We start from the raw sequence: 15,976 nt of genomic DNA on the forward strand, positions 1-15,976 counted from the left end.
CTACCAGACCGAACTTGCTGATTGTGTTATCTGTCTAACAAAAAAAGAATTATGAATATATCTCTATCCGTTCAAAAGTTACAGAATTTTGACCAGGAAAAAACGATTCTGAACCACTGTGTGCCGTTGTTTTCAGTACGTTTTTCAACGACGATTTAATAAAAATGTCAATAATGTAGTGAAATCCGAAATGCGAGAATAAACTGTTGGTGTGAACTGTGTTTGAAATAGGTACGTGTTGTAAAAGATATGATGCAAAATACCGCGGACACAACATGAAGTAAGCGTTTTAGAGTTTCAGAATTTTCCAAAGAATTGTTGAGAACTTTATTTGGAAGATTTTTGCAAAAATCAATAGTTTAGCCGATACTGACCAGAATTTCAGCAATTATGTAAAATTTCCTATATTTTATAGATTTTGATGCCCTAGATGGAGTTTTTCGTATGTGGTTTCTTCAAAAGATAAGTTCTACTAGTTTAGGGCTACAATACTTCTAAAGACAGCAAGACCAAATTCCTATTCGTTTCTGAGATAAAGGCCTGATAAATGCAAAAAAGCGTAGATTTAGCCCGGTTTAGATGAGGCCATAAAATCCGAACTGGAACTGACAGGACAAAACCCAACTAGGGTTTTTGTAGTCTAAATATTTACTTTCAAAAAAACCATACAAGAAGTTGTTTGCATTTTCAGTGTTGCATAGTGTAATCAAAGCCAGATTATTACAGAATGGTGTAAAACTACATTTCAACCGTTCACGCTTTAAACAATTTTTGAGTAGAAGTGAAATTGATTGTATACACAAACTTAACATCCTGTGGACCTCATAAAATTATTTGGTCGAGGAATAAATGCCTTATAGATGCTCCTTTTTGGCCGATCCTTTCATAAAGGAGTAATGGAAACTGGCTAAAACTTGGCTCATGGAACAAAATACACTAATCTATTGGATACCAATCATTATGTTTTGTTTGAGGTAACAGCCAGAGTGTTAAAACACTCTAATCAATAAAGGTTTTGTTTATAAAATCCACTGGATTGCCCAGCAAGTACTTAATTTATGGGAAAAGTCGCCACAAGGACAATAGCCTGTTTTTGTACACTACCAAAGGGCTTTTGTTTTCAAACAAACTTCAAGTCTATTGGATTTAGTACTATCAGCTAATATATTTACAGTTTTGTTCGTAAACTCAACTAAAAATAATTTTATAGACCTTTTTCTTCCACACTCCTATTTTTTTGAACAAAAAATTTGAAGACAATTTATAATGATGGTGTAAACAGTAAATAATTTAAAACATATTACCACATTTCTGTTAATGAGTTAACAGTCGGAGTGTCAACAATGTTAAACAAATGCAAAATAGGTCAAAATGGAGATGTTTAACCATAATTTTTAAACCATTTGCTTTTGTGTACGGACACTCCTATTATTTTGAACGCAACTGTATATCACATGTCTTTACTAACGAGAAAGGTTACACGGTCCACATACACCGCAAATGTAGGCACATTCTTCCACAGAAATAATTTCAGAATACACTTCACCCCGGTTATTTACCTCTCTGCTTAACTGCCTTTCTTGTTTAATTGCCCCACAATCTGAATCCTCAAAGTTTTTTCATATAAATGAGTTCAAACTGTCCCGCTTAACTACTTTTCTATAAGTACCCAATTCGGATATTTGCCCGTCAAATATTTTCCCAAAAAGAACATTTAATAATGTTTTTCTCGGTTTATTACCCGCACTGGTGATTTATGAGAAAATCAATTTCGACGACTACGTGAATTGTGATGAAGATGTCCAGTGTAATGTTATGGTGTTATGCTCACTGATGACTAAATTTCTTATTAAATAATATAACTTATATATTTTTAGACTTTTTTACTATAGACCGTTTTGTGTTTTGGCGATTATGTTCTAATTGTTGTCATTTTTTGTAAGGCTGAGATGAGATTTTTGTAAGTACCCACATTAGGTAGTTATGCGGGATTTTCGTAACTGCCTTTCCCGCATAACTGCCTCAATTTTTTGGAATTTTATGAAAGGTAGTTAACCGGGGCGCAGTGTATCTTCAAGTTGTAGTTTTAGAAAATTTAAAATTCCCATCCCTGTAAGCCTATAATCAAATCACCCCGATGTAAATATAAATAAGTAAGCATTTTAGAATTAAACATCTGTGTTAGTCTCTAATCAAAATTTTGTTGAAGAAAATCTACATGTATTCTCTATTCTGTAAAACTTCTCAAATAGAATACTTTCTGCCTCAAGAAAATAATCCACGACTCTTGTAAACATGGAAGACCTCCGACAGGTCTTGCACTCGTAAAAATACATATCGTCACCTGAAATGCCCAAAGACGTATCACCCAAAGGGTTACGTTGAGGGTTACCTCTTTGGGTATTTCAGGTGACGATATACGACATAGTGGGAGGTTTGTCTAATATTAATGGTTTTTACAGAAGCCTACATAGGTACTCAGAAAATGTAGGCACGTCCTTACACAGAAGTAATTTCAGTAATTTTTAAAAATTTAATATTTCCATCTCCGCACTGTTAATCTCTAATCAAGAGAAAAGAAAATCTTTGAGAATAACTGTTGAGACAAATGTCAATTGTGGGAAATTAGTTCTTCCCATTACGGTACCATGTTCTCTGAGAAACTCTGTCAAATCTGTGGTGTTTGTTATCATCATTAACTTAAGATACTGAAATTTAAATTAACTTCTATTAGTCATCATAAGTAATTTTAAATTTCCACCTCTGTCGGTCTCTTTATGATTCTCTAAAATGAATAAGTCATTTCTGTTCCATGGAGTTTATTTGATCCTCTTTTCAATTTACAATTTCTTTCCATGATAAAAAAATGTTTTCCATAGATGTTCTATTCGTTTCATATTAATAATTTAAAATGTCCATCCCTGTTAGTCTCTTATCAAAGGATTCCGTTAAAACATATCTAAATACTCTATGAGTAAATGTGGCGGAAGTTGTCAACACTGACAAATTCATCATCATTTATTAAATTGGAGGTTATAAGTTATGTAAATATGTAGTTGTTGTAGCTGCCAACTAAAGTGGATCAATTATGGTACTGTTCGAAGAAGAATAGATGTAAATTTTTACAAATTTAAAATTCCCATCCCTGTTCTCATATAAATGATTTGTGAGTAACTCTTGTGGTAGCTGTTATGTTTTGACTTATGCCTAATTTACATTTAACAGGTTTTATTATACATGTTTCAGTATTTAGGTTTTCAACTCCATAAAATATCTGTCAAATAAATGGCGTACTAGCCCTACTTGTTTTAAGTGCAAGTGTATAGCGGACCTTATTACTACCTGTCATGTTAAAGGGGGTCTCAATTTACGGTACTGTTCTCAGTGATATTATTGATAATATATATAAAAATGGTGTAAAAAATGTATAGTAATTCATAAAATGAGAACGGCTAGGCCGATTTCTGTAAAATTTTTTGTCAGTTATTCGTATTTTCGAGGAGAAGGTCTTTACGGAAGAAAATTTTGGAAAATCTCTCTGGAAAAGTCGGAAAATTGGAAAAATCGAAAATTGAGTTTTTGTATGAAATTTTATTCCTTAATAGCGAGACGAAGTTCGCCGGGTCCGCTAGTTGATAATAATTATTGATAATATTTATTTTACGCTCAGTTGGGGAAAAATATAATAAAATTTATGGAAATTTTTTGAAGGTTTATGGCAAGTAGCCCTTAGGATCTTCAATTCTTGCAGCAAAAATCACAGGGGGGCCTAAACCCGACTAAAGTCAACATGTTTTCTCCAATGGGTAAATAGATTAATTTACATAGCTACTAGAATCCTATTATTCTTCTATAGATTTCTTTAACATGAACGAAGGAGACAATTGATTTTTTTCTACTCATCACAAAACGAGGTCTAAATGGAACAACTTCTAATTTCCCTAGAAGGCTATGGGCCATTATTATATGTGTTCTTTTACTATCTGATGGATTTGAAAATGCAAAATAAACCAATTTGGAGACATTAAAAATATAATTTTTACATTGAAAGTTAATGCCAAGAAGCTCTTCCTTGAAATTCAATCATCACTTTTAACTTTAAGTTAACCGGAACGCTATAAATCTGTTCGGTAAATCCAAACTATAACAAAAGAAGACTTATAATAATGGGGGTATGTGGAACAAATTTCCTTTACCGACAGTTCGCAAAAATTATTTTTTAAATCGTAAGTTTCTTTTAATAGCCTGCCTGCTTTCTCCTATGGACAGGAGCAAATCTCGGGAACGGGAACAACATTTTCTTTTAAATTAAAAATGTTCTCTAAGTAGCAACAAGGAAATTTTCGGAACTTCAGAGTTCCATATCTCGGGAAGTATACATTTCCCCAACAAATGTTATACAGCCTTGGAATCAGCATAAAAAGCACTATCTGTGGTAATAATTTCATATTTTTTCGAATACTGTCGGTAAAGGAAAGATATGCCTGGATTTATAAATCCAGTTATATGTAAACGTACTATAAGGGTCACGAAATACGGTATTATTCACAGAGAGACAGAAACACAATTTGACGAAGTAAAAATTAATTCATTGGACTTGAATATGGACCATATTGTCTTAATTCCACTCTCTCCCTATTCCTATGGGGAAAAATTTATTATAAATGTGAATAATCTTTATCTGATTATTTGACAAATTCGTGTATGTCTGTTCATGTTTTCAACTTCCCTACAGAAAGGCAAGATGACAAATTATCGATCAAGGGTTTGCAATGACAACCAGAGTTGTATGAGACTTGTCATACACTTGTCAATCAATGAGATAGAGAATATGGATATGAAGGGTATTATTAATAAGCAAAAATAAAAATAATACTCTTTTAAAAAAACCTAAAGATTTTTATATGCTAAAATGTTAGCCTTTTTATAGAAAATAAACATTAAAATAAAAAAGCCAAAACCATTCCATACTCTCGAGTTATTTCACAGTTGTCAATCAATTAGCAAGACAGATAATACACAAAAAGAAGATAACTTTATTAAATAATAATTATTCTCCAATTTTATTGTTTATTCCCTTTAGAAAACAAAATGATTTAATTTAAAACAAAATATAAATTAGCTTTTTTGCAAACAAATTTTATTTACAAAAATTAACATATTACGACCAAAAGCAACAGAAGAAAAAAACCGCGCAACAAAAACGATAATGACCAAACAACGAACGAACGAAGCCAGTGATCTTCATATACCTCCAGCCAACAATAAAAACAATAATAATAAAAATAAAAAAGAAATAATGGGGAAGATATACACGAAAAAAATAAACAATACGCACACATTCAAACACACACGAACACGGGGGCATAGAGCTTAGCAAAAAACATTATAACGTGAACGTGATGTTTGTGTGTTTTGGTTGGTTGGTTTGGGGCTGCCTGGGGAGCAGAGAAGGAGGAAGATGAAAGACGACGAAATAACAAAAAACATTGCAAGTTTATTAACCGCAAAGAAATACAACAACAGCAACAATAGTAATAAAGCCATAGAACAATATATAAAACACAGCAACAATAATAATATGGAACTTCCAAACTTCATTTATTATTAAGTAAATGCTGTGTGTGCGTTCGTGTGCTGTACATGGGCCGGTCGCCGCTCGGTCACTTGTTTAGGTGTGTTTAAAATATTATTATATTTTAAATTCCATATTTTTCTTTTATTATTTTCTATAGTTTAATTTAAGCTATTCACATTTGTTTTCTTGGTACAACAAAAGCGCAAAACACACATTTCACATACTCATCAAGCAAAGCACTCATGTAAAATTTATCTCAAAGAACCGACACAAGACGAGGACGACGACGGCAACGACCACACATCACAAGCAGAAAAAGAGGAGGCTGAGGGAAAAAGGACGGCGGTTCCTTAATTCCTTCTCTTTGCATACTACATTTCACACACACCACACACTCACATATTATTCAATTCGTTTATCTATTTCTTCTTCTTCGTGTTTTTCTCTCTTCTATCAACTACATCACTACTTCTTCTTCATCTACTTCTTTCCAACAACCTTTTGCAAAATTATGCCAAAGTACACCAACAACACACATACGCGCGAGCCACCAACAAAACATACAAACACATTTTTACTCCATTCGTTGGTTGACGCACACACACACAGATTCACACTTCTTCACTACACACTGCTCTGTACTCTGTGTACATGCCAAGTAAAACGAATGAGAAGAAAAAACGCGACGTGAGGCAACCGCAGATGTAAATTATTGTAATTTTTCATAGAATTTTTCGACTTTTTCCACACGAATATTTCTTGAAATGGCCACTACATTACACACTGCACATATTCTTTTTAATTTCTGGCATTTTTATACTTTAATTTTCATTTCAATTTATATATTTATTTTTAATTACATCGTCGTCGCTTTGCGTTTTTTGCTTGGTTTTTTTCGTTAGAAAAATATATGAACTTTTTTGTGTGTGTATTTCTTACATCGTTCATTTACTATTTCATTCGTCCACATAGGTCTATCTCTGTCTGTTTCTCTGTTTTCGTATGGGCTTGTGGAGCATCCACTGCTGTGAAAACATGCATTAAGAGGAGAAGGCAAAAAAAGAAGAGTTGGTTGAAAATTTTCTCGAGTTTTTCTTTGTAGAAACTGTCGAATAATTTGGCTGCAAATCACATATATTTCATACTATTTTGATTGTGCATTGTGCGCTTAATGTTTTAACGAAGCTTTTAATGATTTTTATTAAATATTTTCCACTTTTTTATTGTTTTTTAACCGAAACAAATTTTCTACGCCCGAGAGATATCGAACGCTATACGATTGTTTAATTGTGAATGGTACTCCTGTTCCGAAGCGTTTGACAGTTGACAATTTATGGCTATTGTGAATGTTTGCGTTAGAATTCACAGTAGCGGGGTGTTGTGCCCAGGGTTGTATTTCTCAAATTGGATGAATTGTTTGATTATGGGAATATGAGTTGGAAATTCTGTTTTACAACTTTTTTTAAATATCCATTAAATTTATAGTGAGCATTTACTATTTTTTTAATGGTAAAATGCCAAATGAGCCTGGTGCCAAATATTTCTCACATAAACAGATTTGTTGAAAAAAGTACAGGAAAATTTCAGAAATTACAAATATTTCAACAGATATGTCCACATCAGCATATCAACAAATCACATGCCTGCAAAGTCCCGGGCCACACTAGAGTAATTTCATTGAAATTTTGACATGAAATTAGGCGTCTATAGATCGAGTTCCATAGAAGAGTAAAACTATGAAATTGCTGTAGTGGGGAATTCAACCTAAGAACACCTAATTTCATGAATTTTTAATGAAATTCACTCTAGTGGCGACCGGGACAAACATGCTGCTCCTTTTTACTCGACCAAATCTATCATGTTTATACTGGCGCTTAAGGCCAGAACAGATTCAATCATCGCTTGCTTTACTTGCTTCCCCAAATGTCAAATTATAAAGGAATGCCAAAGCCTCTTTGCAAATCCGCTTGCGTTCCCCTTTAGGAGGCACTGGAATTCCTTTATAATTTGACATTTGGGAAGCAAGCGACGATTGATTCTGTTCTGGCCTTTACCCTGCGTTTACAAATGACAGGACAGTTGAGTTCATGTATTGATTGTCAAAATCCCACAACTTGCCTGTGTGACGTAGGCGTCCCGACAACTGCAAAAATAGTTGTAAACTTTTGAATGAAAATCGTCGATTTCTTTTTATTTTCCGTTCACATGTTTTGTTTTTGTTCATGTTCTTTTGTTTTCAACATATTTCAATTATTATTTCACTTATATTTACAAAAATGCCAAAAATTTGTCTCCTCTACTGTCTATGTAAAAATGACGGACAGCTGGGAGACAAACGACAAATGTATGTATGTGTTAGTAAATCAGAGTTGTATTTGAAGACAAACTGTCTGGTGTAAACGCCTAGTTATATGCTGTTTATATTAGAGCTTTTTGCAGGGTTAACCTTCTTTATGAGGATTTGTTTGAAATATAAGCAAAGGAATTGACATTTAAAACCCAGTTGGTTTGTTAAATCCGGTTATATATAAACGGGGTATTAGAGTCCTTGTTTTTTTTATTCATGTTCTTTTGTTTCCAACACATTTCAATTATTATGCCTGTTCGATAACTTCGCAAGTAAAAAGTATTTGCAAGTTCTTGGAACTACTTGCGAGTTCTCTCAGTTCTCTTATACTGAACAAGTTTGTTATCGAACAGCATTTTGTAAAAGTTTGTACAAATTTGTACAATCTTTTGGGTTATCGTACAGACCTAATAGTTCACACATTTTTACAAAAATTTGTTAACCCTACTGTCTGTGAAAAAATGATAGACAACTGGGAGACAACCGACAAATGTATGTATGTGTTAGTAAATCAGAATTGTATTTGCAGACAGTCTGTCTTGTATAAACGCCTAGTAAATGGAGAACGGAGGAAGTAAGCTCAATTGTGATTGAATTTAATAGAAACTTCTTTTAATTTGTGTTTATATAATAAAGTTCTTTGTATTTATGTTTTACACAAATAATAAATGCATTTTATTCTGGGATATTTCGCAATGGCTTGCATTTTTATTCATGATGAAATAATAAGGTGGCGTAAAATGACCAGATGATTGGTTTCAATCTGTCAAATTTTTTGTTATTGTGAATAAATTGTATGAAAACGTAAACAAACGTTTTGACATATTGAAGAATTTTTGGCAAAAACTGAGTTGTATTTGTGCTACTTACGTGACCTGTTAAATAGATCTAGATTTTTATTACATCTTTAGTCTGATTAAAAACATAATCCGAAGAATGCCTTTAAATTCAATCCAAAGCACTACTTCAAAAGCTGTTATTTGGATCGAAAATGGAGTGCATCCTATCTGTGTGCTATGGAAGCAAAATGGAGTGCATCCTAGCTGCGCGCTGTCTTGTAAAATTCATAGGTGAATTCATAGGAAAAGATGTACTCCTTCGGCACTTGTACTGTACAATTGTTTTTGTTGGGAAGTCTTTGCAAGTTCTTGAACTACCGCAGCAAAAACTGTGCATCCGCGGATGCAGTTGAATCACTACAAGTGTTCAGTACATTTGCCGTTGGAGTACATCTTTTCCTATGAATTCACTTATGAATTTTACAAGAGAGCGCGCAGCTAGGATGCACTCCATTTTGCTTCCACAGCACACAGCTAGGATGCAGTCCATTTTCAATCCAAATCAAGGCCTAAGATGTATTGCTTTGGATTGAATTTATATTCATTCTTCAGATTGCATTTTTAATCAGTCTAATACCCTAGACAGACGGCAGCGTTAATTTGCATTAACTGCCTTAATTCAAATTCGTGCATTATCCACATTCTTAATGCACAAAATCAAAGGAAATTTAAACTGAATTTAGGTATTTCAATATGGCAATGCTGTAAAAGAGAGCCCATATTCATGTAGGAGAGAGAGCATATTCATGCACTGAGACACAATTTGCATTGAAAATCAATTGTCTTTTGTCAAATTTCCATGTTTAAGAAAATAAAAAAGGAAAACAAATCAGAAATTTTCGCGTTTTTTTCAAATAAGTAGTGGTCTTTCTCGAATAGAATAGCAGCTAGTCGTCTTTCGCGCCTTCTATCAAACCTATTTTTAAAATTTTTATTTTCACAAGCATTTTATTACCCACCATACCAATTCTATCGAAAATAATATCTTCTTCAAATGTTCCTTTATAGTTTTGCGACATTTTTTAATATTAAAAAGACTCAAAAATATCGCGAATAAATTAAATTTATTTTTGCATTATAGTGGTGAAAAAGTCAGTGGTTGAAAGAATATTTGTTTCGCATATTTTGGCGAACTTTTGTAAAACTTTATGAAATGGTCTGCTGCGTATAAACAAACAAAACAAACAGCTGTTTGTCCCAATTTACATTGGGCGAGTTCACTTGCGGCAATTGTCATTTTGTAGGAGAGAGAGGTGAGGCATATGGTAACCCTTTGCCTCTCAGCACCCTCTCTCACCTACAAACTGACAATTGCCGCAAGTAAACTCGCCTAATGTAAATTGGGACTTTCATAAATGCAGAAACTATCGTCTGTCAGGGTAAAAAGTTAATTCAAATTAAGGAATTTTTAATGCAAATTAACTCTGCCGTCTGTCTAGGGTATAAAGATGCAAGCCATTGCGAAATATCCTAAAATAAATAAATGCATTTTTTATTTGTGTAAAACAAGAACTCAAAGAACTTTATTATATTTATTATATAAACACAAATCTAAAAAAATGTTTCCATTGAATTCAATCACATTTGAGCTTACTTCCTCCGTTCTCAATTTAATCCAAGCGTATATGATTTTGTTTCATCATCCAAAAGGTTTTTTATGTTGCCTTTCCATCACTAGTTCAGCTTTCGACATGGACTCCAACTCCGCTCCATTAAAAATTTCCGTCTCGTGAATTACCGCAAAAATGTTAGCAACTTATCCCAGCAAAAAATTTTTTTCGATGTAGTCCAACAGAGTTGTGAAAAATGCACTCCGTTCGATACATTTTATAAGCAGTTGCTGTAGAGATCCCTACAGAAAAAAACAGTTGGTGGATCCCTACACATTTCTTCAAAAGATAAACAAGAGTGTATACATTTCGAAGAATTTGTTATAAAATAAAGAAATAACAACTTAAGTTGCGAACATTTTTGCGGTAATTCACGAGACTGAAATTTTTAATGGAGTGGAGTTGGAGTCCATGACGGAAGCGGAACTAGTGATGGGAAGGCAACATAAAAAATTTAGGATGATGAAAGAAAATCAGATGCGCTTGTATTAAATTGGGAACGGAGGAAGTGAGCTCAAATGTGATTGAATTCAATGGAAATTTTTTTTTAATTTGTGTATATATAATAAAGTTCTTTGTGTTCTTGTTTTACACAAATAATAAATGCATTTTATTTATTCTGGGATATTTCGCAATAGCTTGCATTTTTACTGCATCTTTAGATTGATTAAAAACACAATCCGAAGAGTGCCTTTAAATTAAATCCAAACGACTACATCGAAAGCTGTGATTTGGATCGAAAACGGAGTGCATCCTAGCTGTGTGCTGTGGAAGTAAAATAGAGTGCATCCTAGCTGCGCGCTCTCTTGTAAAATTCATAAGTGAATTCATAGGAAAAATTTTTTTGCTGGGAAATGTCAAATGAAATCCAATGAATTCCAGGAACTGATAGTTGAAAACGAGTGGATTTCGTAGATTTAAACCAAGCATATGCTAGCTGATGCGTTGATTTTGACATTTCTGCTGGAGTTTTTACAATTTCCTTAATTTTTCTATTACCGCGTTTTTTAAGAAATTTTTTTCTAACATTATCATTAAAAAAGTACGGGAACACAATGGAAAATACCGTTGGAACAAAGTAATATTTGTTTTACATTCGGCGTGTTTTCGCGATTTCGAAGACGTTTCGTGATTTCGCGCGGAATCAAGCAAAACTTATCATAATTTTGCATAGTCGAAGGTCACACTAGAGTGGTTTCATTGAAACTTAAAACGAGTTCCCCACTACAGCAATTCATGAGTCCCGGTCCACACTAGTATGAATTTCATTAAAAAATTTCATGAAATTAGGCGTTCTTAGCTCGAGTTCCCCACTACAGCATTTTTATGTTTTTACTCTACTATGGAACTCGATCTAGAGACGCATAATTTTGTGTCAAAATTTCAGTGAAATTACTGTAGTGTGGCCCGCTACTAATTTACTCTAGTATGGAAATCGAGATAGGAACCCCGGAATTCATGAAATTGTTTCAATGAAACCATCTACATAGTGTGACCAGGGACATACAAAAACGAAATTATCTCATTTCTCTCATGGTAGACAACCCTGCTTTTGCCTAAAAAAGTACCAAAAGTTGCAACGCTTTTCACGTATCACAATAAACAAGGTAGATGGTCAATTGGTGCAACAAAAATTTTAGTATCAAAATTTTTAAACAATAGCTGTGTTCCTTTACTTACCTGAGGTTACCATTTTAACCATTTGCAAAGCGTTCCTTAACCCCGAAAAGTGGCAAAACTGGAAGCAATTTTTAAGAGAGTGAGAGGGAAGAGAGAGCGAAAATGGCTTTCTCTTCTACCACTGGCTACCAGCAAAATTTCTGCAGGTAGAAAATGGCAGAACTGATTTTTCGACTTTTGTTTGACGATTATTTCACAAAATGGACGAAAAATCGAAGAAACAGTCGAACACTGACAACACTAAATTAACAGCCAGTTTCTGTATGTCGAAACGAAAATGTGTGCGAATGAAACACACCCAAACTTTAGTGTTCGAAATAATGTTACCTTTGCTTTTGCTTCAAAACAAAAAACAAATTTGAAAACACACAAGAGTTTGGGCGTGTTTCATTCGCACACATTCTTCTTTCGACATACAGAAACTGGCTGTAAAAGCTGTGAAATAAAAGACGAAAATTGATTTTTTATGTTTTTTTCTGACATTGCTGCCAGACCTACCATTTTTCCGTTCCTTTACTTTTCTGGTAAAAATGTTCATTTAATTTTAATTTTTAATTTATTGAGACTAAAGGATAACAATAAGGTGATTTTTTTTACATAATAATGAACACTTACGACTATAATGTATTATCGCAATGATTAAATGGAGTTTACAGCATCAGGCTTATACATAGATTGTCGCTTATATACATAGATAGTGTTTATAAAGGTATATACGCCCTTGCTCCCGGGGCTGATTAAAAGGTTTCTTAATTTTAGGGGTTGTGTACTTAAAACTAATGGGGAAATAATAGATAAGAACTAAAAAAAAAACAAAAACAGACAAAAGAAGGTAAACATGTAACTACCCTCGGTGGGTTCCGGCAAGGGCTGGTAAAAATGTTCATGAGAGAGCAATTTTGACACTTTTCTCTTTTACCACTCTTACCATTAAAAAAGTAAAGGAACAAAGCTAATATTAACATAAACGGCGTTTGCATTAGACCTTTTTGCAGGGTTAAAGGCCTGCGTACATAACCCTGCGTTTACAAATGACAGGACAGTTGACTTCATGTATTGATTGTCAAAATCCCACAACTTGCCTGTGTGACGTAGGCGTCCAGACAACTGCGAAAACAGTTGTAAAATTATGAATGAAAATCACCGATTTCTTTTTGTTTTCCGTTCACATATTTTGTTTTGTACATATTCTTTTGTTTTCAGCACATTTGAATTATCATCTCACTTCTTTTTCACAAAAATGTCAAAAATTTGTCAACCCCGATATCTGTGAAAAACTGATGGACAGCTGAGAGACAAACGACAAATGTATGCATGTGTTAGTCCCGGGCCACACTACAGTAATTTCACTGAAATTTTGATATGAAATTATGCGTCTCTAGATCGACGTCCATAGTAGAGTAAAATCATAAAATTGCTGTAGTGGGGAATTCGACTTAAGAACACCTAATTTCATGAAATTTTTTAATGAAATTCACGCTAGTGTGGACCGGGACTTAGTAAATCAGAGTTGTATTTGAAGACAAACTGTCCGGTGTAAACGCCTAGTAAGCTGCCTTGCCTGCTTACCTTTGGTCTGTTCCTTTACTTTTGAAAATGGTAAAACCGGCAAAAGTAACAAAAATTGTAAACTGAAGATTCTTGCACGTAAAGGAACAGAGCTCTTGCTTACTTATAATAAAAGAATAAAAAAGAAAAGGGCAACCCAGTTCGAAATTTGATTGGCCTTCTTTATTCTTTTATTTTTATTATGTCATAAATGAAGCAGGAAAGCAAGGCAACCAGGCAAGGCAGCTTATGTACGCAGGCCTTAACCTTCTTTATGAGGATTTATTTGACGTTTCCGCTATGGAATTGACATTTGAAACCCAGTGGGATTATTAAATCCGACTAAGTGCAAACGGTGTATTACTTTGTTAGTCCCGGTCCACACTAGCGTGAATTTCATTTAAAAAATTCAAGAAATTATGCGTTCTTAAATCGAATTCCCCACTACAGCTATTTCATGATCTAGAGACGCATAATTTCAGCAGTTTTTTCAGTGAAATAGCTCTAGTGTGGACCGGGACTTACAATGCTATTTTTCATTGTGTTTCCGTACTTTTTTAATGGTAACGTTAAGACCCCGGCACATACGGTCCGTTGTGCGTCGCGTCAAGCGTTAATAACAACAACCACATGAAAAAAGTGTAAGTGATGCCAAGTTTGTTCTTGAAGTTTTCATGTGGTTGTTGTAACGCGACGCCCTACGCGCCGTATGGTCAGAAGCCTTAAGAAAAAAGAGCGAATTGTCAAAAATTTCTTCCCCAAACAAACTTCTTAAAAAATAAGGGAACGGAAAAATTACGGAAATTGCAAAAACTCCAGTAGTTTTTTAGGCAAAAACAGTGTTGTATATCATGAGTACTGTGATTTCGATGTTGATTTCGCTGAAGTCATGAAATGAGATGATTTCATTTTTGTATGCGAAATCATATAAAATTTTGCTGGATTCCGCGCGAAAACTCGAAACGTCTTCGAAATCACGAAACAACGCCTAATGTAAACCCAGCATTAAGGGAGCGGCACATACGGTTGTTTCTAATGGCCCCGGCACATACGGTACGTTGTGCGTCGCGTTACAACAACCACATGAAAACTTCAAGAACAAACTTGGCATCACTTACATTTTTTGCATGTGGTTGTTGTTTTTAACGCGTGACGCAACGCACAACGTACCGTATGTGCCGGGGCCATAATGGGCCAAATACATACGGTCCGTTGTGCGACGCGTTGAAAACAACAACCACATGAAAAATGTGTAAGTGATGCCAAGTTTGTTCTTGAGGTTTTCATGTTGTAGTTGTAGCGCGACGCTCAACGCGCCGTATGTGCAGAACCATTAACGCGCCACGCGTTGGAAAATGTGTAAGTGATGCCAAGTTTGATCTTGAAGATTTCATGTGGTTGTTGTAACGCGACGCTCAACGGACGGTATGTGCCGTGGCCTTTACCCTGCGTTTATACATGACAGGACAGTTGACTTCATGTATTGATTGTCAAAATCCCAAAACATGCCTGTGTGACGTAGGCGTCCAGACAACTGCAAAAACACCCAGCAAAAAATTCTGGAAGTTGTGCAATTGGAGTTATGATTTCACAACATCTTTCGATGTAGTCTAACAGAGTTATGAAAAATGCACTCCGTTCGATACATTTTATAAGCAGTTGCTGTAGAGATCCCTACAGAAAAAAAAACAGTTGGTTGATCCCTACACATTTCTTCAAAAGATAAACAAAAGTGTATACATTTCGAAGAATTTGTTATAAAATAATGAAATAACAACGTAAGATGCAAACAATTTTTCGGTAATTCACGAGTCGGAAATTTTTAAAGGAGTGGAGTTGGAGTCCATGTCGAAAGCTAGTGATGGAAAGTCAACAAAAAACAACTTTAGGACGATGTCAGATCAGATGCGCTTGGCTTAAATCGAAACCGGAAGAAGCAAGCTCAAATGTTTGCATCCGTGGATGCAGTTAAATCACTAGAACAATTGCCGCTGGAGTACATCTTTTCCTATGAATTTTACAAGAGAGCGCGCAGCTAGGATGCACTCCATTTTGCTTCCACAGCACACAGCTAGGATGCACTCCATTTTCGATCCAAATTACGGCGAAGGTCACACTTGAGTGGTTTTAGTGAAACTTTTAGGTATTTATAGATCGAGTTCCCCACTACAGCAACTTTATGATATCACTCTACTGTGAAACTCGACCTAGGAACCCTTGTTTTCATGAAATTGTTTCAATGAAACTCTCTAGTGTGACCTTCGACTTATGAATTTTACAAGGGAGCGCGCAGCTAGGATGTACTCCATTTTGCTTCCACAGCACACAGTTAGGATGCACTCCATTTTCGATCCAAATCACAGCTTTTGGTGTA

At 34.6% G+C, this 15,976-nt stretch overlaps 1 protein-coding gene across 2 annotated transcripts in view; it reads right to left on the reverse strand.

Annotated features, from left to right (window-relative positions):
• Window positions 1-6,881, reverse strand: part of tay (tay bridge kinase) — a 170,595-nt gene extending 163,714 nt beyond the window's left edge. For both annotated transcript variants that reach the window (XM_073976237.1, XM_073976236.1), the window contains exon 1: window positions 6,724-6,881. The gene's annotated coding sequence lies outside the window, so the exon portion shown is untranslated. The remainder of the gene's footprint in view (window positions 1-6,723) is intronic.
• Between the last annotated feature and the right edge of the window lie 9,095 nt (window positions 6,882-15,976).

This window comes from Musca autumnalis, unplaced genomic scaffold (genome assembly GCF_047663935.1).
Source record: "Musca autumnalis isolate F117 unplaced genomic scaffold, ASM4766393v1 scaffold_3, whole genome shotgun sequence".
NCBI classification, from domain to species: Eukaryota; Metazoa; Arthropoda; class Insecta; order Diptera; family Muscidae; genus Musca; species Musca autumnalis.